A 24,833-nucleotide genomic window follows, 5' to 3' on the forward strand; every position below is an offset into this window, starting at 1 on the left:
TATATCTTCTTGGCTTGTCTAAGCATCTGTTTGTTTGTGTGGGTTTATCTCAACAGCAGCCGTGGCAGTTTGGCACGCAATATGGTAGCTGCTGCTATGTGCAGCTTCTTTGAACATAGCTCCAAGATGTAGCTGCCTACACAGCCAGCTGAACGGTCTGGGCGAGTGGCTCCAAGCTGGCATCACACCTCTCCTCATCTTCTCTCCTCCCCACTACTGGCCCTGGTAATCCATGGTGCCCCAAAGCTATCTCACAGCAAAGCCAGAGCGCGATGGTGGCATGTCCTGTGTCCTGCCCTGCCGGCGGTGCATCCTCCCTCTGCTGAGCATCAGCTGCCTTGAAATATCTGAGGCTGTTTTCCACAGTGCTGGCTGCTGTTGCTCCTGGCACAGGCGTGCCGGTGTGCCTCCTGGTACAGCCGCAGGTCCACGCGGCAGGGACACGGAGGTGCTCCGTGGCTGGAGCTGTGCGGTGCCGAGGTAGCCAGAGCAAATTCTTCCTCCTCTGCTTGGCGGCAGGAGCGGAGCAATCCCGTGAAGTGGCTGATCTTGTCCCTGCTGCTTGGGATTTCCCCCAGGGCTGCGTGTGTGCATGAGAGCTCGCCGGGAACGAGTGCCTGGTGAGGGTCCCGTGTGGGCACTTGGTTACTGAACTGCTGAGATCTGCAGCTCCTCGTGGACCTTCTGGGGGGTGTTTTCAAGTCCAAGAGGCACCTGTGACGGTAGTTTGGATGGCAGAGTCACAATTGCTGCCCCCAGAGCCCCCCCTTGCTTCACAAGTCCCTCTGTTTTATACCCTGTGGCTGCGGTGGGCACGAGAGCTGCTGGGGAGGTGGTGAGGGGAGGCAGCCTGGTCCAGCCTGAGAGGAGCAGAGGTTCCCCAAACCCACAGCTCTACCCGTCAGACCTCACACCCCTCAAATCCCAGCACAGAGCTGCTCTGTTCGGCACCACACAGTGGTGCGTGTCTCAGTTTGTGAGCTCTGCTGCCTTTCCTGCCAAGAGGGTTGGTGGGGTTTTTTTTTCCCTTTTCAGCTCTTTCCTTCAGAAACGTGTTTATGGCCGTCAGGATTTGACAGACTCTTGGCACCCCTCCCACCCCCAGCAAATGACATGGTAGCAGAAACTCCCGCCCTCTCCCTGCTTCCCTTTGCCCTGCCACTGCAGTTTGAGACCTGTTGGGAGGGCTGTCTTTGCAGGGAAATCAAGTTGGAGACTTTTAGAGCCAGAAAAGACCTGGCACAGGGATGACAGCAGCAGAAGCCAAAAGGCTCAGATGGTTTTAAATGTCAGGGAGAGGTGTAAATGTATCTCAGAGACAGCATGGCCAGGAGCTATGGTATTTTACAGACAGCCTGATCTCCAGAGCCAGCATCCCCTTGGCTTTCCCCTCTCTTGGAGCTGTGACTTTGCCCGGTCGCTCTCCCGGGGCCTGCTGTTGCGTGGCAGTGCTGTGACTTGCCCGTGGCGTACCCAGCGTGGGGATGGTGCTGGTGTCTGTGGCCTCTGGTGAAGAAGAGCGAGATGAAGGGCTGGCGCGGGGGGGGACAGCTCTTGATGAGCAGAAGTGCAAGTGCATCTTGTCTCCTGCCTGTGTGACCTTTTTCATTCTGAGATGATCTATCCTGACACTCAGAGGCAGAGGGAAAGAGGGAAGTGGTCATCTTCTTGCTTTTGCTGCTGTGTATTTGCCTGCTGTCCTCTGCCACCCTCCCCAAAAAAAGAGTTTTAAGCCTTCAAGAGTCAGCAAGTTCTCTGTGCCAGCCATCTGTCCCATTTCCCTTAGCAACCATTTGTCCTTTTCTCCTTCATTAAGTATCTGAAGCAGATCCTGACTGTCAGACCCTCTCTCCTTTCCCCTTTTGCTTGCATTTGGCTCTCTGGATCACCCCTCTTGCTTGTCACTGTTGTGCAGACTCCTTACCTAGGAACACGCTGCCCTCCCACGCAGGGGACATGTCCATGTTCGTGTTTTGACAGGGTCTGTGTTTGCTCACGTTCTGGGCGGGCTCTGGTTTCCGCACCTGCCTGCTAGCTATTTATTTCCAGCCTGATCTTTTCCAGTTCCTTCTCCTTTGCCCTCATCCTGATCCATGCGCTGCCTCCGCAGCCTGTGTCGTGTTTTTGGGGCTGCACAGGGAGCAGGGATTGGCACTATTTATGTCTGCGGCACATCTGGGCTCCGACCCGCCAGGCTGCCTGCTGCAGGGCGAAGATTAAACAGTAATTCTTGGGGAAGAGACTTTGGAGATTTGGAACTGGAGCTGTGGCATGTGTTAATTTGATGGCTGCTGTTATGGCTGACGATGTGGGTACTGAACTAGTGACTTCCAGAACAAAACAGCTTAAATTACAGCAGCCAAGGGGAATGTGCATAGCTGGGGCTCAGGGTGGTCCCAGCATCCCATCTCTCAACGTTTGCACACCCATCATCTCTGCTCTGGGCATGGCCAACAGCTGAGCAATTGCATTTCCAGCGCTGCCTGTTCAGACTCACCCTTCCTTGTATTGCCTCTGCTCCCTGGCACAAGGTGTGAGCCTGCAGAGAAATCCAGCACCCCTGGAGGTGCAGCATGTCTGCTTAACAGCCCTGCTGCTTCGCCCTTGCTATTTGCAGTTTATCTCTTTCTGCTCTTTCCCCGTGCTGTACTTTGGCCCAAAGGTGCACAAGGAAGGATCAGCCTGGGCTTTGCTGCTCTTCTCCCATTAGAAATGGGTTCTGGGTGGTGAGGGCAGCTCCTAGAGGCCACCTGGATGCAATACTTCAGCTGGGCTGTTTTGTGCTTCTGGGGCAAGCATAATGGTGTTGGTGCACCATAAAACCAAAAACTGCCATGTGTCTCTCCCTGTGGCACAGCAGGGCTCTGCCAGAATGGGTCTGGAGGAGAGACCCGCTGGGAGGCAGGCTGCCATCTGCAAAACCAAGACCATCTTGGAGACTCAAGGCACAGCGGTGACATCTCGGTTGCTGCTCTAAGTACTGAACAACCTGTATTTGAGGGAGGGATGATGTGATGCTCTGCTATGTTTTGTGGTCTTGTACAAAAGGGAACTGCTGTCTGCAAGGGCAAACTGGGAACTTCTCTGTAGGATAATTGTTCCAGGATATTGGTCTTCATAGCAACCTCTGCTTTGTTCCCTAGGCCCCTCTCCCATCTGCCTGATGGGCTGTGACCCCAGCACCTCTGTGCACTGCTTTGTGGAGGAGCTGTGCTCTAACTAATACTATGAGGAGGATTAGGATCGCAATGGGAAGCACAGTCTCCAGGTGAGAGCAGAGACTCCCCCTCTGGCAGTTCAGAGCTGGGCTAATGCCAAGTGGGTTAGAAAGGTCTTTGAGGCCCTAGAGAACTGAGGGATGGCTCTGCAGCCTGGTGCAAGAAGTCGGAAAGGAGCCAGGAGCCGAGCCAGAGAGGAATCCTTAATGTGAAACCTTCTGGTTCAGTACAGCTGCCTCGGCCCTGCTAAGAATCACCTCCAGAAGTGAGCGCAGGTTCCCAAGCAAGCAGAGAAGGGAGGGCATTTGGCCTAATGAAATTATCCAAGTGCCCTGGCTCCAGCTGCTGCTTTTTAATTGCATCTGACTGATGTCCAGAGACATGGCAAACAGGGAGGGGTGGCATCCTCTGTGCAGTGCCCATATCTGACAGCAGTATTCATGGCCCCTCTCGCTTCCTAGAGAGCCTGGGAGGCTGCAGGTGCTGCTTGGTGAGGAAGAGGCAGACTCGGTGCTCTCTTAGGACTGCTTCTCTCTAGCACTGACAGGCACAACACAGCTGAACTGTAAACTTTCCTATCCTGCTGCAGTGATTTCCGTCACAGGAGGTTAGCAAGCTACTGACAATCGGGAAGCAGCTTATTCTTGGTCAGCCCATGGGGTAAATTCTCATGGTTTGATATCTCGGCCAGTGTTCCTCTGCAGGGAAGCTGTGTTAATGCCACCTGACCGAGTCCTGCAGAGCCCTGGGAAAAGGCCAGCTCTCCTGCTTGTGGGGGTGAATGCATCCCACATCCCTAAAGCTCCTGTTAAAAATCCTGATTCATTTCTGGGCTAGAGCTTTCCTTCCAAATGAGGTTTTAGCAAGGAGGATGAAGCCAAGGGCATTTGAAAGGTGGGTGGTGAGGAGAAATAAGACAGCATGTAGGAATTTGGGGGGGGAGGGGGTCAAGCAGATAAAGAAAACGACATGTTATTGCACCTGAATTAGGCAGTGCTGCGATGGAGCTGGGGCCTCTGCTGGGCTGCCAGCACTGCAAACACAACATTGTGAGCCAGGTCCCCAAAATGGGGAGCTTGTGGGTTTGTGTTCGTCTCTGAGCCTTTAGGGTTCACTTCTATGCTTCCTTTTTTTTTTCTGCAAAACCATGAGGCTTTACAATCCAAGGTGAAAAAGCAAACCTAGCACAGGGCAATGCTCGGCTTGCTGAGAATGAGGGGGTTTGTCCAAGAAGGGAGTGTGCAACACTGCTGGAGGATGATGGCAAATGTACTGACAGCCCAGAGCACTGCTCTAACTGCTCACCTGCTTGTTTCTGATGGAGAGGCCACCTGCAGCTGCTGGGCAGGAAAAGGCCCTGAGCTTTGCTAAGCAGCCTCAGCAGTGGTGAGAGAACTCCAGTGAAATGTTATTTAATGTTCCTCTTCAGTGGAGATGGCTATTTACCAGTGAGAAATTTCTGGGCTGAAGAGTCACAGCTTGGGTAATGCTAGATAATGTCCTTGGGAGGGGGAAGCGCTGGCGGGATTTATAGCAAGTCTTTGAGGCTTGGCTTCCATAGTTAGAGCTGGCACAAATTTAGAAAAGCAGCTGGAGGATGAGTTTGTGCTTGGAATCATTAGCAGCAAGGGCTGTACTGAATTACCAAATGCAACCTGGGGGAGAAATCACTTCTAGGCTTTCTGTCAAGGCCAGTAAAATAAATACATGTGCACATGTATGTATTTACTACGTGCCAAAAGTGAACCCACAGCATTGTGAAGGCATGTAGTGCCCTGGCTCCCTGTGTGGAAGATGTCTTGCAGAAGAGAGGGATCCTGCAAAGCAGTGCCTAAGAAAGCAGCTTTGTGGCTGGGAAGGTGGTCTCACCTGCAGAAGCGGAGCTTGGAAACCTCATGGCTGGGCAAAAAGTGCACTGTGCTAGTGTGAAAGGAGAGCTGTGCCCAAGAGAAGGAGCTGCCAAGCTGGCCGGGAACGTGCCAGCAGCACTCTGCCTTCTTTGCCTGCGATGGGAACTGGGTGTTGCCCCACACATCGATAATGGTCTGTCTCCACATGCATGGCAGAGGTTTGCCACCCCTGTGAGTAAAGAGGACCTGTCTTGCCTTTGGGTGGCATTTCAGCTCCTGGATCAGTCTATAAACCCCAGTGTGTCAGTTTAAGAGCCTGACTTTGTGCTTTCAACTTGTCTCCAGAGCATCTGTCCCCAGGTTAGACTGGCTGAGGCTGGAGATGTCTCATCTCTGAAATGAGCCATAGCTTACAGTAGGAAGGGAACTTATTTTAGGGGTTCAGGCACACAGGGTGGGCCAGGAGCGAATCCAGCCACCTGGGCTGCTCCGTGTTAGACCAGCTTTTTGCCTTTTGAAAGGCACAAATGGGGGCAAGGCACCCAGCTCGCATTGAGTGGGAGTTTGTGTTTGTCCCCAACAGGGGCCAAACACCTCTCCTGGGGTGCCCCGACAGCAGTACCTGTGGAGTATTTGAATCAGCAGTATCCGTGCTTTGACTTGCGCAACTCCCTGGGCTTTTACATGGGTACCACTGCTGGCTAGCTTAGCTGTAAATATGCTTGTAAAATGCTAATGAGCATCTCTTAAACAGGAGGGGAGGCTGGGTGCAGAGTCCTGAACACGGTGTAGGGAGATGGGAGTAGGGGAGTGACTGTGCTTGGCACAGCGACGTGGTACCCCTCCAAGGTGTGTCCCGATTCCTGAAGGAACCGCAAAAGGCCCTGACCCAGCTTGCAGCTTGGGGGAGATTTTTGCGAACGTGCTGAGCACAGAAGCAGCACCTTCATGAGGATAGTGATTTTTAGTTAAGACTTGAGTAATGCTGTTTATCTGCAGTGCTGCAGCAGCTGGTCCTGCCGTGGGGGCATTAGCACCTGCTAGTCCCTGCCTTGAGTGATTTACGGTGCCAGTGCAGGGGATGGGAAAATGAAGTAGGAGACAGAGGGCCAGTCTGGGAGGTGGTGGCTTTGTGTGTTGGGATTACAGCTGCTTCTGTGGGCATCAAAGTAGAGCAGGTTTCTGGGGAGATCTGATGGTGGCTAAGGATGGACCTGGGTAGCTGGTGTGTGGGGAGCTTCTAAGCCAAGCAGGATCAGCCTGAAGGTGCTGGTTTAGAAACACTTTGGTAGTAGGCGATGGAGGCTGATGGCTCTGGCTAACTGCGGGTGGGAGTCACGCTGGGTAGTGAAGGAGAGCTGACAGGCAGGCTGGGGAGGCACAGCTACCACAGGCGCTGGAAGCAAACACAGGTACTTTATGCTTGATGTGTTGGAAATGGGGGACAGGGATCCCTCTGACTTTGGCTTTTAAAAGCACTTCCCAAATTCTGGTTGTATCTGGCATTGGTATCGCGTGAAGGAAACAGTGTGGTATTTCTCTGATTTGGTGGTACTTTTCTGTGGAAATATGGTTGACTGACATTCCCGTGAGAGCCAGAGATGGTGGGTGAGGTACTGGGGTGTTTGCCACTGAAGGGAATACTGGGGTAATGTTATTGTTCATCTTTTGGTGACAGCCTGTCCCCAGTGACCCCCCCCTTTGAGAAGTAAAGAAACATCTTGCCAAGACACTTGCTGCAGTCACCCCCTTGAATTCAGCCATGTGAAATAGTGACCATCACCCGGAGGGTCATCTGCAAGGTCTGGAGGCTGGTTTCTCTTTGCACGCTGCTCAGGCATCCCGTACCCTCTGCTGCAAAGAAACTGTCACAAGAGGCAAAGAGATGGCTTTATTTCCCAACGCATGTGATGGAAGAAGCTGTGGGATCATTATTTGGTGGTGAGAGTTTGTGCTAATGCAAAAAGTGATCTCAAGGCAGTTTTAGCCTGCAAGGAAATAGAGATGAACCTGGCACAAGGCCTGCAGCTGCTGCAGGGGTGATGGGGTTCACCCTCGTTTGGTGTTTTGCAGGACTTGACCAGGAGACAGAAGGCAGCTGGGTAACCTGGACGTTTGAACCACTGTGTCAAGGAGACTGCTGCGCTCTCAAAAGATCCCATGTAGGCTTGTTGTTAATATTTTTTCCTATGATTTTATTGTAGTCCTCATGGAGCAGTTCAGGGCAACTGGTAGGGTTGGGATTGAGGAGGAGAGGAGCTTGTTACCACAGGAGTAACAAACTGTCTGGTTCTGACTGGGAGGCAAGCAGGAGCAGGATTTAAGAGCAGAGAGATTGCATGTGCTGTGCTTGGGGGTGGTGGTAACTAAAACAAACTGAATAATAATAATAATAAAAAGCTTCCCATGTACACAGCTATTTTTGGTAGCTGATAGCTCCTGGGTTTGTACATTTCAGAGCCTTGTTACTTTTCCAAATGTCCTGGAGATGGGTTTGTTTTGCTTTTAGGTTTAGGAGAATGTGATCCTTAACCCCAGAATCCCACTGGCTTTCTTCAGGACACCAAGCCCAGCAGAGCTGGATGCGTTCTTTGTTGATCCCATCCTCCCTGGGTGCTGCTGGCATGTTACAGAGATCTCTGGAGCTCCACCGAGGTTGCCTACAGTGGTCTGGACTTTTCGCTTGTTCTGGAGAGCTGATGTTGGTGATTCCAAGGCCACGGTGACAGACCAGCTCTGTGCCATACCTGTGTGGTTGAGGTATGACACGCTGCAGCTTAAAGAACACCACAGAGAATGCCCCCGCCCTTGTGTTCCTGGGTTATTCTTCAGCCAAGGTTCACTGTGCACAGTGCAGAATAGTCCAAGGGTGAGTAGGGATGGTGAGGGCTGGCAATTTATTAAGCCAGTGTTGCTACTGAAGGTTTTATTGTGAAACTGATGGTGGTGTATCGGTGGAGGTGATGTCCTGATGCAGAGGCAATAAAGCAGGCTGTGTAAGTGCACCCTAATAGGCATGTATCTGAGCTATCTGCTGTGATAACCCAGCTGATATATGTATCTTTGATGCTGTAACTCTGTTCTCCTACATCCCTCTGAAGATGTAGGACTTGTCATTGATGCATGTACTTCTCCACACCATTGCCCTGGGCACTCAAAACCAAACTCTTTCATTTTCCCCAGGTTGGGAAACTTGTAAGTTAATGTTCTTGCTATGGAGGATATAGGTGAGGACTGGGTTCAGCAGGGCTAAAATGGTTCTCTGGGGCTTAACGAACATCCCATCTCTCTTGTGACGCACTCCCATTAATGTCATAATCAAACAGCTTTTTCTTCTGGCAAGTAGTTATTACCCCGAGTGCTCTGCCACCCGCCCTCGCATGCAGCGATAGAGGGCAATGCCCTTCGCGCGAGGGCAGAGACGGGGGATTTCGGGGGGTGTTAAGTCCTTCCCTTAACACTTGAGGGAGTGTTAAGGAAACAGGCTTACACAAAACAAAGTCCAAATTTGTTTGTAAATTGTGTCACTGCCATATAGGAGTCTGGAAAGAAAGAACTGCCGATAGCTGTGATGTACTCTGTTGCTGGAGCTGTGCTATAAATACGGTCTGGTCCTTGCTAAGAGGCAGTTCTTTTGTGGAGCTGAGTTAGATACGGACAGCTGGGACTGCTTGCAAGCAGAAAGCCTGAGCTGTATGAGATTAATTGCCTGTGATGACTTGTGTACATTAATTGGCAGGATCTGGGCTGGTATGTAGTCTATACCACCACTTGAATTGAAAGTCTTGAACAGCTACTGATTGTATTTTCATTAATAAAATAGTCATTTATAGTTTTCCTGAGATTCTTGCTTCTGTCTGCTCTAGGTTTCAGCACTTCCAGGCGTGTCTGCTCACCGGATTGGCACTGCTCTGCTGAGAACGGTTCGTGCTGAAGGAAGACCTTGAAGTGCCAAACGCAGGATAAACTTATTTGTCCATATACTATATTTGGCTCCAGCTTTTCATCTAAACCAGAGCCACTTTACACCTGTCTGGCAAGATAAAGGGACTTAAAATGGGCGTGAGTGTGATTTTTATGCCTGAATGGTATACAAAGACCTCAGCATAAATGAATACCAGTGCTTCAAAGCTTTTGCTGAATGTTTTTCTACCACCTATAGTACTGTCAGGCTATTTTATTTTCAAGGTACAGTGATATCACTGAGCAGACCATTTGAAGGCTGTTCTATTTGCTTTAAGGAGGAATGGACAGGTGGGTATATGCTGCTATCCCCTGCTGGATGAGCTTAACTGTTTTCTGGGACATGTATTCCAACCCATGGGAGACTTTTTTTTTTCTTTTTTGCTACTTTTCTAGACTTTTGCAATAAGAGCATCTAAATTATGTCCTTGGCTGATACTTCAGTACTTGCCACGTTGAAGCCGCTGCTGTGTCTGACTGGGGCCACCGCTGTCCTTTCTCCCACCCAAATGCCATAACCAAGGGAAGGCTGTTACGGCGAGTCCATCCTTACCAGGATTTTGTTGGTAAGCGTACGTGTGAGCAGGAGGCCATTGCACTCGGATTGCCCGAGACCACCGCCCGCCTGGGCCACGCAGAGCTCTAAGTGGTTATAGACAGCTGAAACCTTATTTCCATTTCAGTCACGTTATAGTTTTGAAGCCTTTTTGATTAAAGGACGATTAAATTTCAAGCCCAGTGATAGTAAAGCGTTGCTCTCCATGGTGGGGATTGAAAGAGGTCTGCCAAGGCTGTGTGTAGCTGGTAGCTGCCCTGGCAGGCTGTAGCAGAGGGGGAGGCTCCATGAGGGGAGGCTTCCATGTTGTGCTGGGGGGCTTTCCTCAGGGAAGGGATGTTGGGAGAGCCAGGTATGCCCGTCTTCCCTCCGAAAGGCGGTGCTGGGGCTGTCCTGAAAGCAGCGGATGGTGTTGCTGTGAGGGAATAAAAGCCGCTTCGATGCCCGGAGTGGCATGAGGCGAGCTCCGGCTGCCACAGGCCTGGGATGGAACCCCAGGCTGGGGGCTGGCAGTGAGGAGGGAACGGGGTCTCTCTCAGGGGGGCTGTGGCCCTGGCGCCAAGCAGGGGGAGGCAGAGGATGATGGTGAAAGAACGGGGGGACACACGACACCCTGGCTGGGCTCGGGTGCTCCCGAGGTGTGGAGGGGCGAGGGCGGCCGGGCCAGCGGCGGGAACGCTCCCCTCAGCGGGAAGGGAAGGCCCGGCCCGCCCGCGCCGCCGCCACAGGCCCGCCAGGGGGCGCCGCCGCCTCCCGTACTTACGCGCTCGCTCTCTCTCTCCCCTCCGCCCCAGCCGTCGCCATGGTGACCGCTGGGTGCGTAGCGGCCCTTACGAAGCTGACGCAGTGGGCGGCCCGGCACGGGCGGGGGCGGCCCCTGCACGGGCGGAGGCGGTGTTAGAGAATCGGGGGGCCGCGAGGCCCCCGGGATGGAGGTGGCGGTGGCGGCGGCGGCCCCGGGCCTGAGGCGGCGGCGGCAGAGAGGTGAGGCGGGAGGGCGGCGGTGACCCCCGCGCCCTGGGTCGGCCCCGGCACGGGGGGGGGGGACGGACGACGGGGACGCGGCTGTCAGCCCCCCTCTCCGCACCGGTGGGGCCTTTCCTGCGGCGGGAGGGCAGGTCCCCCGCGGGGCGTGAGGGGAAGAGGCCGCTGAGGCAGGTGTCGGGGTCCCGGTGGGCCGCGGAGGCGGGGGGGGGGGGTGTCACTGAGGGGCGAAGCGGGAGTCGGTGAGGGCTGAGGGTGCCGGCGGTGCTTTGTTCTGTCCCGCCCTGGTCGGGTAAAGCGGTTGGCAGGTGCGGGTGGGGTTGGCGGAGCTGTGGCCGGAGGGAAGGTTTTCTTTGCCGGGCTGCGGGGAGACGGCGGGCCGGCTGAGCAGGGGCGGTGCGGGTGGTTGTCTCCTGCGGGAACCGCGTCTTTCCTTTCCAGCTGGAGGGCCTCTTCGCAATGTGGCCTGCACCCTACAGAAAGAGGCGGTCCTTTGCCCCAGACAGGTGCGAGGGCTGATGGCGGGGTCAGAACTGGGACCCAAGACCCCAGTCCAAACTGGCCTTGGCTGTGCGGGATTGGATAGGCGTTGCTGTCTGATCGTACAGGGAGAAGCTGCTGGTGTGTAGAGGGGTGGGTGTGACACATGGATTCTTTCTCTCAGCCTTTATTACTTCTCTACAGGGACGGGTATCTGAAACGGTTACCTAGCACTAAAAGTACTTCTGCCATGTGGATCTGCCACAGTGGGTGATGAGCCCTGACCATAGAAATCCCTGGTTAAGGTCACAGAGACCTGCATGCTTGTAGAAGTAAAGGCTATATCGCTTTCAGATCTTACAGCTGAGACGTTGCCAGACTGCTCAGCCAGAATTCATGCTGTGCCCATTCTGGGAATTGGTATCTGCTGGTGTGTTTGGGACAGGCTTCAGTTGTCACTTGAAATATAGGAATGGGGATTGCTGAGTCTGCAGGTCCTGATACACGGGTTGGTATGTATAGCCAGCTCCAGGTGGGAAACAGCACGGTGATTGCCAAAGACAGTATATACAGCTTCTGGGATGCTGGAGTGTTTGTAGGTGTTGCATACTGAAAGCAGCAAATCTCTGTTTGATGGATTAGCCAGCGTGTTAAAGGAAATGGTTCTGAGGGAAAGTATAACCTCTGCCAAGGTGGGAAGGAGATTACTCACCTGCCAGGACAAAACCTTGTGTTACCTGGTGATGAGTTGCTATATCCTGCTTACTGTCATCTTCTGGTTGAACAGGGGTTTCAGTGTCTCTGAGCTTGTGTGGTCAGGCTGAGTGTTTTTAAAATAGTCGTGGTTGGGAGATAATGAAATTGTAGGAAGTGGCTTTTGTAAAGACCGAGTCTTTAATCTCTGAGTTTTATGGCATTGGCTTCAGTGAAATGTGTATGCAGTGGGGAAGTGTCTACACTGTTAAGGAGGTTAGTTTGTGATTGGGGAGGAAGGAATACCTATTGGGCACTGGTGGAAAGCTTTCTAAATAGAAAACATTATCTGGGTGAAGCTATTTGTTGTCCTAGGTGTTAGCTTTCTGTGTCATAAAAGTTACATGGGGTTCTTAAAGCTGCTGATTAGATTACTGCTCAGCCCAGTTGAATATATGTCAGTTTGTAGTGGACAGGCTGCCCAGTAGTGGCTAAAAGGCACAAGAAACTTGAACAGCATCCGCAATGTGGTAAATAATGCATATAGCCTGGAACTTGTGTAACCAAAACTCTTCAGAAAGGAGTAGGACAAATGTTCCCCTTTAAATCCGTATTTAAATAAGAGATTTGGGAGTTACCGTCTCTGCTGTTTTACAAAAATTTTACTCCCTCCATAACATGCTACAGAGTCAAAATCACAGACTCAAGGATATGAACTACATATGTATTGCTGGTACAGATTTTGATAGCTCTGATCTGTAAAAAAGAGATTTGATCAGAATTCCATTTTAACTTAAGGCACTGGGCTGGATCCTTTTGACTGCTATCTGCAAAACCAAATCAGAAGTCAGAGAAACAAGGATTGCTGTAAGCCCCTGGCAGCTCGATCACTGCTGGGAAATGGGCAATGAGAAAGGCAAACTTCACTGTGCTGCATCCACCTGTTCCTCTTCTAGAGTCCTAGGAAGGAACAGTTGTGCAACACTGTGATCTGAGCGGTTAAAATTGAGAAACATGCGCTCCAGGAAGAACAGTGGGAAGGATGAAAAGACTCCCTCCAATGACAAAAAGTTATGTTAAAAAAATGAGAGAAGAGAAATAGGGTAAACCAAAATACTTGTCAGTCTGTTTCATAGGAAAAAAAAAATGTAGATATCAGACTGTTTAGAAGTGTTGAGAAGCCTTGCCTTCAGCAGATAGTGCGTTTACATTGTACTAAATTTTGTTAGAGTTTTACTTTTTATGAAACTTTGTCAAAATTCCTATGAACAAATAGTTATGACAAAAAAAAATAATCTGCTTTGTATGTAAGTGCACCGATGTGCTTCTGGACTTTGGGTGGGAATATAAATGTCGCATTCTTTGTGTTACGTCCACCTTGGTTTGTTCTAAGAAGAGATTTTTATGTATCCCTTAAACACTGTGTACATCTAATCAGAAACCGGAGACATAAACTTGCAAGCCCTCTAGCTGCCCTTTGATAGATCCACTTGACTTGCATGTTTTTATCAGTCTCACCTGTCTTTGCTTCCCTCTGTAAAACAGTTTGGCATTCCCCATGGGATCTGAGTGTACGAGCTGTGAGTTGCCATGTAATCCATGTGAAGTTCAGGTCATGTCTCTATTTGTGATGTGACCTTTAATCCTAGGGTGCTGAAGGTACAGATGTTTAATGGCATTTTATACTGCCAAGTATAAAAATGGGCAGAGGGGTGTTTCCTGTGCAACCTCATCTTAGAAGTGAATTAATTTTGCGTTAGCTCATCAGAACTAGGTCACTTTGGTTTGAGTTGCAATAAAATTGAATGGATTTGCGAACAAGAATTACACACTTCTTCCAAGCCTTTGTGACTTGGAAAACTCTCCTTAAAGCAACATAAATACCAATCTTGGTTTTGTGGGTCTTGTCAAGGCAAGGAACAGCAAGCTGGAGACCTGTAGGAAATACAAGACTGCTACTTGAGAGAGTAAACCCCAGTGTGCTTGGTATGCTGCTCAGCCTGGGGGGGGGATAACAGCCTGTGAGGCTTTGAGTCATTTATAGGCCTGCTTGCAATTTACTAAACTTTCTTGCATTAAACCAGCAGTGATTCGTTCTGTCTTCAGACGGGGGAAGGATGTTTGAGGCTTTTTCCTTGGGTAGCAAAGTTTTATATCTACCCTAGAACAAGCAGCTTTTACTTTGGGGAGTCTGCTTGCACTCTGCTTTTCCTCTGAGAAAACAGCATACTCTGCTTTTCAGCTTGCCACCTAGGTAGCAGTAAATAATACTTGGTTAAAGCTAGCAGTCTCTCTGATTCTGACAGTGATCCAGCAGATGAATAAGTACATCCTGAGCTGGATTCAGTACTGGAGTTTGAGGAAGTTATATTTAAAGAGACAGCAATTGAGATGCTTGGAAGAGTGGAACTATTTTCATCTGCTTTTAGAGAGCTAGGGGAAAGGAGTTTATGAAAGTGCCCTTTGTGCTATCAGGAGCGTGACAAATGGACTCTTGGGATCTGTGGATAGCTTTGGGATGTTTATTCTTGCTGGAATAGATTCTTTGAGTAAATCAGACTTTTAACTTGAAGCTAGTTTGTGAAGATATTTTCTTTATTCTGCACTGCACATATGTGATACTGTAATTTAAGTCTTCCAGAACAAACATACATGGCACATGTTTCACGGTGGTGGGAATCGTTGTGATGCTTCTAGTTAGAACTCCATTCCTTTACTTCCAAGCTAATACTTTGTGTGTTTCTAAAGAGAAATCAGAAGAAAAATCTTGAAAATTTGCCAGGTGCAGTATCTGTCTGGCTTTGAACTTTTACGATGGAAGAAACTGAAATTATTTTTCTGATTTTCATAAGAAATTGAAAGTTTGCATATTGAAAAACTAAAATCAAATTGCTATGTATTTTAAGAGCACAAGTATAGTTGGGAGTTTATAGTCTACTCACAGGGCACAGAAATAGACTCTAGAGTCTGCTCCCTTTGTGCAACCATGTTGATCCTGCTTATTAGGTCTCACTCTGCTTTCCAATAATACAATATGGTTTTTGTCTCCTACAGCTGCAATTGCTCTGCCTATAATTCTGTAGTGCAAGATGCTAAGCACTCTTATTCTGCTTGCTTGTTTGGGTGCATGAGCTTAAGTCATGGTGCCTGGTATCTTGATCCGAAGTTCGTAAGTGTATGTAAGAATGTAACCATAACTGATCTATTAAAAAAAAAGGTCTAAAATACAGTGAACTATTTAATTAACTATTTGAAGCACATTTACAAGCTTTTAAAGCATGATAATGACGCATGTGAAAATTGATGGGTTTGTATTTTAGAAGCAACATATAGTAAAGTGGAATATCCTAATGTAAATGCATACAAAATTTGTGTTTAAATGCAAAGCATAATGCTGCTGTATCTTGCTGATGATTTCAAATAAGAGGTAGAATTCCTACTGAGATTTAGAAAAATGTGCGCTCTATCTTCAGTCATTTCTTCTTTTCTGTTCTTTTCCTTCTTCCTTTTTATCCTTTTCTCCCTTCCAGTGAAAGGGGTGTGGGTCCCTTAGCTTATACACTGGATTTGTTTGAAAAGATGTAAAGATGTCAAGCTAAAAGATCAAATAAAAAAGGTTGCTGATTATTTTTCTCTTCCTTGGAGCAAGAGTAGAAAATCTGCATGGCAAGCAGAGACTGCTTGACTAACAGGGAGTTTTGTCATGGGTTCTTAACCCGCAAGCTTCCAGTCTGTCTGCTTTTACACGAATGCTCCTTTAACTGGGCTAATGTTCCTGTAGACTCTTGCAGACCCCTGGAAGTCCTCCTCTCTCCCCCTCCATTGGAGTTTCTGTCCCTCTTTGAGGAGGCCTGGCCTTCTGGTCTCCTTCAGGTTGACTACAAATGTCTATGGAATTGCATGAGAATTCATGGCTTTTTGTTCAGTTCAAGCTATTAACTCAGTAGCCAGCCTACTTTGGTTCTTGCGTATTCCCTTTGTGTGAAATTAAAACAAGTGGATTCCTCAGTGATGTCTCTGACCTTAATAAGCATTTCTCCCTGAAAACAGGATACAAGAAGCATTCTAGAGTTGTAAAAATTGTAGTTTTCCTCATGTTCTTCACTTGCTGTTTTGTCAGGCAAAGGTGCTGTTCAGCAAGCAATGATAAAAAACCCAGTGCAACTAACTTCTCTAGTAAGCTAGTAAGATAAATTGTCTTCTGTTGTTTAAACTGATCTCATTTCCATAATCTTATGCACAGATCTACATTGCTGCATCAGCAGTAATCTGGTGATGAAAAGTCCTCTTCTAGCACATACCTGCAGAGGACTGCTGGTAGGGTTATCGTGGGTGGAGTTTGTGCCTTTTGTGTGTTGTGTGTATTTTCTAAATGCCTGCTGTTTCAGAAGAATAGAATCATAGAATCATTTAGGTTGGAAAAGACCTTCAAGATCATCGAGTCCAACCATTAAGAAGTTTTGTGAGCTCCTTCCTTTAGATAAAGGATTGTGTTGCTGCATGCACTTCCATTTTCTCTGATTTTTCCTCAGAGTGAGAATGTCCTTGTCCCCTGAGGGGTACTAGCTGAGAAAGCTATCAGGCACAGGAATTGGTGTCAGTCCCTCTTCCTCAGCATTCTGGTTTCTGTCTGGGCATTGGCGTCTTTAGGGGTGAGTAAGCACTCGTGATCTTTTTCAGGAGTTTGTTCTCCCACTGTTGCTGGTGGGATAGTTTATTTGATACAGTTTGGTGCTCTGTGATGTGCACGATGGGAAGATTTGCTTGGACCATCTAAACAATGAGTGTCATATTATTGACAGCTTGTAACTCTTTGCTGAATGAGAGCAGAGACTTGCTGATACTGAAATTGATTGTATGAGATGCTCCTTCTTGTGAAGACACAGTAAGATAATTTTAAACAGTGTTTATGGTTACTAGGAGTAATTAGCTAATTGATAAATATGAGAAGGCTACCTTAAATGAATAGGTGCTCTAAGCATTTGCCATGTCTGTCTTCCTCTGTAATAACTGTTTCTTCTTTGATTTGTTGGTCTAGATGTATGGTTATCAGCACAGACCTGAGAGGTGCTGAGTTTAGATCCAGGCCAGCTTCTAGACTGAGTCCTTATTCTTTTCTGAAGAACAAATGTGCAAATGGTGAATCCCTTAGGCCACCTTAAATAAAACTGAACTGGATAATAGGAAGAAACAGGGAAATTCAGGACCTTGCAGTTTCATTGCAGTAAGTACAATAGAAATGGTGAGGCTGGTTTGAAAAAAAGCTCCAGAGCATTTCTACACTGAAAGGTTTCCATTCAGGTCTGTTATGCTGCTCCATGTCTGTTAGAAGTTGGAATTTACACAGCTCTGCATCTTTTAGAAAGAAGAATGAAATTTAGTATGGTGTCATGGCTTGTCTTTTTGGCACAGATCTGTGTAATGTGCTTGCTGGTGTTTACAGCCATAGATACAGCCTTGATGTATTTTTGGAATATAGATTCCAGCTCAAAAGTCTGAGCTTCTGGAGGCTTGTCTTCCCCATGTGATCTGCCAAATGATCCTGCAAAATTGTGCTGTTTTCTCTCATGGGAAATTAACTCTTTCACCTCCCATAAAATAAGAGCAAGTCAGATCCTTCTTGTGAGTTTGCAGCATCTCAGCCAGCCTATGACTGCCCCGAATAAAGTGAATCCTACCTTCTTGTGTTGTCTTGCATACTATATTTCTTGGTCATATCAGGACTCCTTAAGTGTTCTTCATTGAAATGCAACCTAGTGCTGTCTAATAACTTCCATTTATGCTTGTCTTGTCTTTGTCAGGGTCCAAAACATACGTTCTTTCCTTTTTGAAACACAACTTGGATTTTGGTGGTTGAAAATTCAGATGTGGCAAGTAGTAAATGAAGTGAACTCTGTAACTCTCCATTGCTAAATGGTTCTGGAACAGTAAGTGGTTCACTTTTTTGCTTGTCTGCTGTTGAACTCAAAACAAGACCTCTTTTAAAAGTGCACCGGCCAGTCTTCATGAACTTCAGCCTCAGACACTCTGGAGATGGCAGTTTTTCTAGCCAGTGGTCTGTCTCTTGTTCCAGGATAACTCTGTGAAGATGATGTGTCCTTCCATTTCAGCAGTCCTGTCTGACTGCTTTACCTCTCAGCCAGATTTAACCTTTTAAACTACAGTACCCTTTCTGTGACTCTGTTCTGTCTGATTCAGTTGTTTGTCACCATCTCCATGGTATCCAAGCATCCGCTAACGGCAACTGCTTCACTAAATGAGAGCATTCAGATATGAACCTCTGTATTTTTGCTTGGAGGGGAAACGTGCCTGTGATCCCCTGTTAGAGGAAGCAAAAAAAGTTACCATTTGCTCTGCTGAATGGCGGATGCAAGTCCTTAAAAGAAAATGAAGAAGCAGTAATTTGCCACTGAAGTTGCCTCTTAAGTTCCTGTTACAGTGTACATTCTTTTTCTTTCCTGAATAGAGAATAATGACAGATTTCTTTGAGAGATTCTCTGTGTGCTGTGGGATTGCTCTTCCCCTCACCTTTGTCATTTTCACTTATTTTCTAGCAGAGAAAGAGGCTGCTCTTTCTTTTCAAGTTTTCCTTCCGAGGTTAATATGGGGCTAAAACTATTTGGCAGATGAATAATAAAGCGCATAGGAAGCGAGAGATGCCTTTCCTGAGATGTTACGTGCATGTTCTAAAACCGGAAAGAGTAGAGCTTTCCTTGAACTTCAGCGACACAAGAGGAGTGCAGGGCAAAATGCCTTTGTGTAATTCCAGTGGTAAAACTTCATTCTGCAGGAAGCCATGGGCTTCTTTCTCCAGAAGCCCTTTCCCCTCTAAATTTCATGCCTATTCCTGGTTCAATACTTTGCTTTTGTAAAACGGTTTTTTATCGTCTTTAATTTTTTTTTTTAAACAAAAAAAGGAACAAGCTTTCTTTCAGATCTGAGAGCAAACCCTTTTGAACACCTCAGTGGCCATAATTGAATTTAACTCAATAGGAAATGGGGACATCCACAAATGCAGTGTTGTCCTTGGTTCTTCCAAATGTTACTGGCCTGGAAGAGTCTGAGATAAAGAACTTTGCTGGTTGCATGTAACTAGTATTTTACCTTGCTTTATAGGACCCCAGCTCTCTGCTGGTGGGCAAGAGAATTTATCGATTCTCTAAAGTCTTGGTCTGACTTTGTCTCTCTTTTGGGTGAGGGCGGAGGAATTAGTACAGGCGGTTTTGGAGGTGGGAACCACGTAGGATGCTGCAGAAAATGCTCGTTCTTCTGTGAACGGGTGGCTGAGTAAGTGTGGTGCATGCATCTGAAGTGCCTTGTGGGAGCCTGCTGGTAATATTTACAGAGTTTGTGAATTTGGAGTATGTGGTGTATGAGTTTGCATGCAAGCCCAGAAGTGTCAAGTATGTTTAATTTGCCCCAATGAAGGGGGGTGTGTCTGTAAGCTTGTTCAGGGAGGGGTGGGCAGAAAGCCTGAAAATCAATCCACTGTGAGTTGGGTAAGCGGGTATTTGGGGAGAAGAAACATGAATATGCATACTTTAGCAGTTTCTCTATAATCTAGTGTGCAAGTTTGCAGGATGTGTATTTGTATGTGTATGCCATGTACTTCTGAGTGGTTAGATGCGCATTGGGGAAATGAACAACTCTACCCATGCCCTTCATAGTGCAAGGAACCTATGTTTTGTGTCCCTGGTTTTACTGGCTCCTTGGGTGTTCATTTCCTGGAATGGCTTGAAAGCCTCTGATTAGGAGCTCTAAGGTATGTTGCATCTGACCTTTATTCTTTGGGACATGCAACACCTATTTTGTGATTAGTTACCCTGACTAGGTCCTCAAGGGGATGTTATCACCACAGAAATAGTGATTTTTTCCTTCTACTGGGAGTGGTAAAGAGCAGAGGAATTCAGCCTGGTGCTGTGTGTTCTTTGTCTGACAGATTGTCACATCCTTGTTCTCCTGCACTGTTGTGTGTGTTTGGGCCTGCTGATGGAGGAGCTGGGGGTGCCTGGGTGAGGTTAAATGGATGTTTTGAGACAGTAGGCATTAGCGGAGAAATAAATTGATGATGGAAGTGTCCAGCATCGGGGACAAGAAAAGGAAATGAGCATTTGTGGGACTTGAACCTTTGTGCATGATGTGAACTGAAAGCTTGATAAGGACTTGCTGCCACTCTGCATTTTGAGGTTTTGCTGTAGAAGCTGGGGAGGCGATGCAGCAGATCTGTTTGGAGCTGCTTTAGTGACTCTGAACTCTCAAATATTTGAGTCAAGAGAGTGGAAGGAAAATCACTGTGTTTATTCTCTGAAATGAGTATGCATGCTAATACGAAGTGTTAGATTACTTTCTAAAGTTATGTGACCGCTACTACTGGATGTACAGGGTGCTTGTGTTAGCTACTCTGAGGTAAGTTGGCTGCGTAGGCTGAGGAAGAGGACAGAGTTGCCCAAGGGGACATGGAAGTGTCTCCAACACTGAGTATCCTGGACTGTCCTTCTCTGAGCTACCTGAGCTAATTATTCTCTTAAAACATTGCAATGTTGTGCAATGGACAAGTCAGTGTCCTTTATGTCCCTAGCTGCTGTTGTATTTATCCTATGAAAACCTGGTTTTCTGGCTGCTCTGCTCATCTTTCTTTTCTAGTTAACTCTTTTTGTTTGTTACAAACAAAAAGACTTCAAAGCAGTATAATGCATGGGGTTTTAATTGAACAGAGGACAGCAAGAGACAGCTCTAGTCTTGCTTCCCACTTAAATGTGTTCATAAGGAATAAGGCCTTTCATTTGTATGATCACAGTACTAGACAGAGAGGCATGCTTTTTGGTAAATAACACAGTTGAACTGAAAGGGAAGAAGTCACATTGGTTCCTGTTGCTGTAGCTGCAGGTCTTTTGTGTTTTGTGTCACTACTCTGTATATCGTGGCTGTGAAATGAAATCCTTTTGAGTGCAAAAGCATGAAAGGGTGCGGTTAAAGCAATCGGGAACCTTTTCACTTTAAATTACCTGATTTATGACATGAAAATCTCAATGTTAACATAGATTTGTTTTGCAAACCATTCGACTGTAAGTTACCTGATGTTATGCCAAAACACTCCCTCTTGACTAGCATGTGAAAAATACAGCTCTTGAGCCTCTGGTCTAGACCACAAGGGCTAAACGCTCCTGAAGAAAGAGTAAGTTGAACCTTCAGTTCTTTCAGCAGGGACTATTTCAGTAACATGCTTCATTTAATGTCAATATTTGAGGAAGTGTTTTGGGTGGGGAGTGTGAGTGAACCCCCTTTTCTCTTCCGGTTCTGTTCTGGACTACTTTCATCATACCAGTATGTCTGGGCTTGCAGCTTTTGTGTTGACAGTATGAACTGTAGATTGGTCTTCTGCTTTCGCATCTGGACGTGCAAGCCTCTCGCTGCAGAGAAGGTGCAGTGCCAGGGGGTGGGATACCGGAACTCCTGGTTGTCCAAGCCTGGAGAAGAAGGAGATCCTGTTTCCAGAAAACGCATCCATTTGTTTCCCTGTTCTTTAGATGAATATGCTGGTGTTTGCTCAACTGCTTTGCACCTGACTGCTGCCTCTGTGCAGGAATTTTCCAGGAGTTTGGATTTCACAATGGAGTTTTTGTGTAAACTGTGGATTTTTTAAGAGGAAAAAAGTGATGGATGCCTATTAGGAGAGAAGAAAAGGGAGGAAGATACGATTATCCAAGACTGATTGGCCCTCAGGACTGTGTGGCTGTTGCTCCCTTTTTGTAGGGAGCAGGAGTAGAAGCGATGAGAAATGTGTTATCTTTATCTTTTCTTCAAATATGCATAGTGTTCCTGCTGCAGAGGAGCAAGGCTACCAAGACATCGTTAGGTATTTCTGCTGTTGGAAAAGGAGATGAGGTTGGAAGCAGTTGTGGCTCTTACGTTCCTATGGGAACAGATAGGAGATGCAAGGGCTTGAATTCTCAACTATAAGGGGATTTGTCAAGAAAGGTGGGAAAAGGATTTAATTTCTGATTTGAGTGGGAAACTAATACTCATTCTCTCTCCGATTTGGCTCCTGATTGCAAGTTTTTCTCTGTTGAAGAGGAGACAGGATTTTGTGCAGTGTCTTCAAGGCTGCTTCACTGCTCCATGGCCACAGAGTTAATTACAAGTTGGACAATGAGATGCATGAGTCCACCCTGCTGCTGTTTTACTGACTCAGCAGTTCAGTGCTCTTTTTATATGGCGAGGGGCAGCAAAAAGACCGCACATGTCTGCTGGATGAGAATGCAAACACAGCTCTGTTCTACATAGCAGTGGTGCTTGTGGAGCAGGGTTAGTAACCCAGTCTGAATGAATGCTCCAGACTAAACTATTTCTGAATCCACTTTTACCACTCCATTTAAAGTAGATAAGATGTTCAGGGCAGAGACATCTGGCTTTGTTTTCACTGTGCTGAGCTGTAGCCTGTTGTTAAAGCAATTCCTAGTGAATGGAGGACTTTGCCCAGTCCTGTCTAGCACGCCTCTCTTCCTGGGGAGATCAGCCGACATGCTGTAAGTAGATTCTCCCTGTTCAGAAAGGTTGGGTGGTATAAGATTCATGGTGTAGCAAGGAAAACAGCTGCCTTATGTGACCTAAGAGGAACTGCAGTCCCAAAGTTAGGTTGCTCTGTCTGTAAATTGAAAATGAAATGGTAAAAAGAAAGGAGCTTGATTAATGAAGAGGTTTAGATTTCTAACAATAAGTGTTTTGTTTCCAGCTAAATTCAGTGGAAAGCAGGCACCTGCCTTGGGGTGGTGCCTTGCTGGCTCTTGGATGGGTGCAATTCCTGGTCACCAGGAACAGCTTTATTTTTTTTTAAAAGAGAAAAAATCTGGTGGCTTTGGCAGTTTGTCATGGTAGTTAAAGGCTCAGGGAAAGAGGGGGTGTTGGTCTTAAAATGGACCTTGTCAGGTGACTAAACCCCATCATTTTGCGCTTACCTCTTGGAAGAAGTTCCCTTTAATGTTCTTGTATATACATAATTTTTTAGCTGCACATCCTGGTTCTTTGTTAGAAAGTCAACAGAATATGACCAGTGAGCAAAAGTAGGACTGTGGCTCACACCTGCTGATCGTATGAGCAGTAGGTGTGGTGTTTGAGACTGCACAGGGATGCTATGTCTGTGCTATGGTGAGTACTGTTTGCTGGTGCAGTGCTAAAAAGGTGTTGGGGCCCCGATTAAAGCAGTTGTGCTTGGTGGAGCTTTTCCCTTTGTGAACTTCCAGTGCCACTTCTGCCACCGTAGCTGTGCTGTGGCTGAGTTGTGGCCAGCACATCTGGGGACTCCTGCCTGTAGGTTACTGTCTCTTATTATAAGGGGGATAAGTTGTCAAGTCTTCCCAACCCCCAAAACTATGGGTTTTCAATTAGTTTGTAGCTAGCCATTAAATATGATACCTGCTTGGTACTTAAAAACTTCACTGTGCTTAGTGCAAATAATACTATTTCTTCATAGTGCTTATACTTTCTGTGTTACCAATGTTGTAAAATGCAATTTGAACTAAGATCCCTTAGGTGTGCAGAAAAATTTAAGTGCTTCACTTAAAGAATAGCTCTGCCTCCTTTGTAGCCTTCTTACTGAGGGTGCTTGCTGAAGACTTGGAACTATTTAGAGAACATGATTTCAGCTTTCTTGGGGGGGCGAGGAGGGGTAGGGGGGAGCCCACCCTAGAAATGTGGGGGTTTTGAGCTTCTGTTCTTGACTGCAAAATCACAAAATTTTATCTCAGATTTCCCTAAAATTGGGATGACAAATTTGTAGGCACTATAAGAAAAACTGAGTGTTAGTTCTCAGTGTGTGGTTCTGGTACATGGCTCTTGTGTTCTCCAGAGATGGATAGCACAAAGGTCACTCTGCAGCCTTTGCTGGCAGCCTGGAGCAGGAACATGATGCCTGGTTGCTGTCAGCTGAGGGAGGGGTGTTAAAGCAGCAGGCTCTTGCTGTACTCATTTGGTGTCTTCAACTTCTTCCCCCCAGTCTCCTATTTGATGTTTCACTTCTGGATTCTTTGACTCCCATCCTGATAATGCTTTTGTTTTCTAAATCCCTTTCCAACTGGCTGGGTCAGAGTAAGTTGTTATTGTACATTTTGTTAGTGATTGCCAGTTCTGGTAGCCAAATGGAGGCAAGGCTGCTTTGGTGCTGTGGCCCAGATCCAGCCAAAAGTGCGGCTGAGCATTTAAGTCCTGGTAGGCCTGCACATATGTACACAACATAAACATGAATATATCTATGTGTATGCTCTGCTGTGACAGCCTGGAGAGGAGCTAGGGCAGAGGCTCTGCTTCTCTGTCTAGGTTAATGGGGTTCCCCTGCCTGCTGTAGTGCCTCTGCTCCTCTGTGCTCATGGCAATGAGGCTTTGGTGGGGTGATGGGCCTGGGAGGAGCTGGGTGAGGGTGTTGAGTTCCCCCACTTGCCATTTTGCCTCTGTGCTCCTGTGTGTGTAGGTGAGCTTTTTATCCCATAACCTAACACATTTCAGACACCAGATTGTCTCTCTGCCCTTCCCCTGCTTCTTTCATGTACAGTCTATCACTGGTGGAAATGCATAATTTTTTCATTTTGCTGTGTTTGTGTCCTCCGTGGCTTATTTGGGTAATGCACAGGGAGAGAGGGAAGAAGGCATGTGTAGGCTGCTGGTATTGCAATTTAAAACCTACCTGTGGAAAAGGGAGTGGGGTCATTCTTGTCTTTTGTATACTTTTTTCCTTTTCCGGATTAACTTTAGCCTGGCAGCTGGAACACCTTTAAAGTTTCAGAGGTGCCAGGAGAGATCATTGAACTGATGGTGAATTATTCACAGTGTCATTCTGCCAGTATTCTTATTTCCTTACTCCAGAGTTATCATTTTGGCCTATTGGTATCATTCATTCAATTGAAGTAGGATATTGTATGCTAGTGCATGCTCTTCTCCTGGACACTCTGATCCTAGCTGTGATTGAGGAGTACAGTGGAGGAAGGAAGAAGCCTGTGGATGTTCATTTTTTTCCAGTTTAAAGAATGCTTGAATTCATCATGTGTTGGGCAAGTCATTGCTCAAAACTGGATGCTGTAGCAGATTACATTCTCTGGG

At 47.2% G+C, this 24,833-nt stretch overlaps 1 protein-coding gene across 7 annotated transcripts in view; it reads left to right on the top strand.

Moving 5' to 3' along the window:
• Positions 1–9,113: 9,113 nt before the first annotated feature.
• DAGLA (diacylglycerol lipase alpha) overlaps positions 9,114–24,833 on the top strand; it is an 80,120-nt gene continuing 64,400 nt past the window's right edge. For 2 of the 7 annotated variants that reach the window (XM_075048386.1, XM_075048387.1), the window contains exons 1-2: positions 9,208–9,597; positions 10,382–10,571. The gene's annotated coding sequence lies outside the window, so the exon portion shown is untranslated. Of the gene's footprint in view, positions 9,598–10,381; positions 10,572–16,276; positions 16,397–24,833 lie in introns of all 7 variants that reach the window. The other 5 variants (XR_012653220.1, XM_075048390.1, XM_075048384.1 and 2 more) reach the window with 4 other exon arrangements.

This window comes from Buteo buteo, chromosome 16 (genome assembly GCF_964188355.1).
Source record: "Buteo buteo chromosome 16, bButBut1.hap1.1, whole genome shotgun sequence".
Taxonomy (NCBI): domain Eukaryota; kingdom Metazoa; phylum Chordata; class Aves; order Accipitriformes; family Accipitridae; genus Buteo; species Buteo buteo.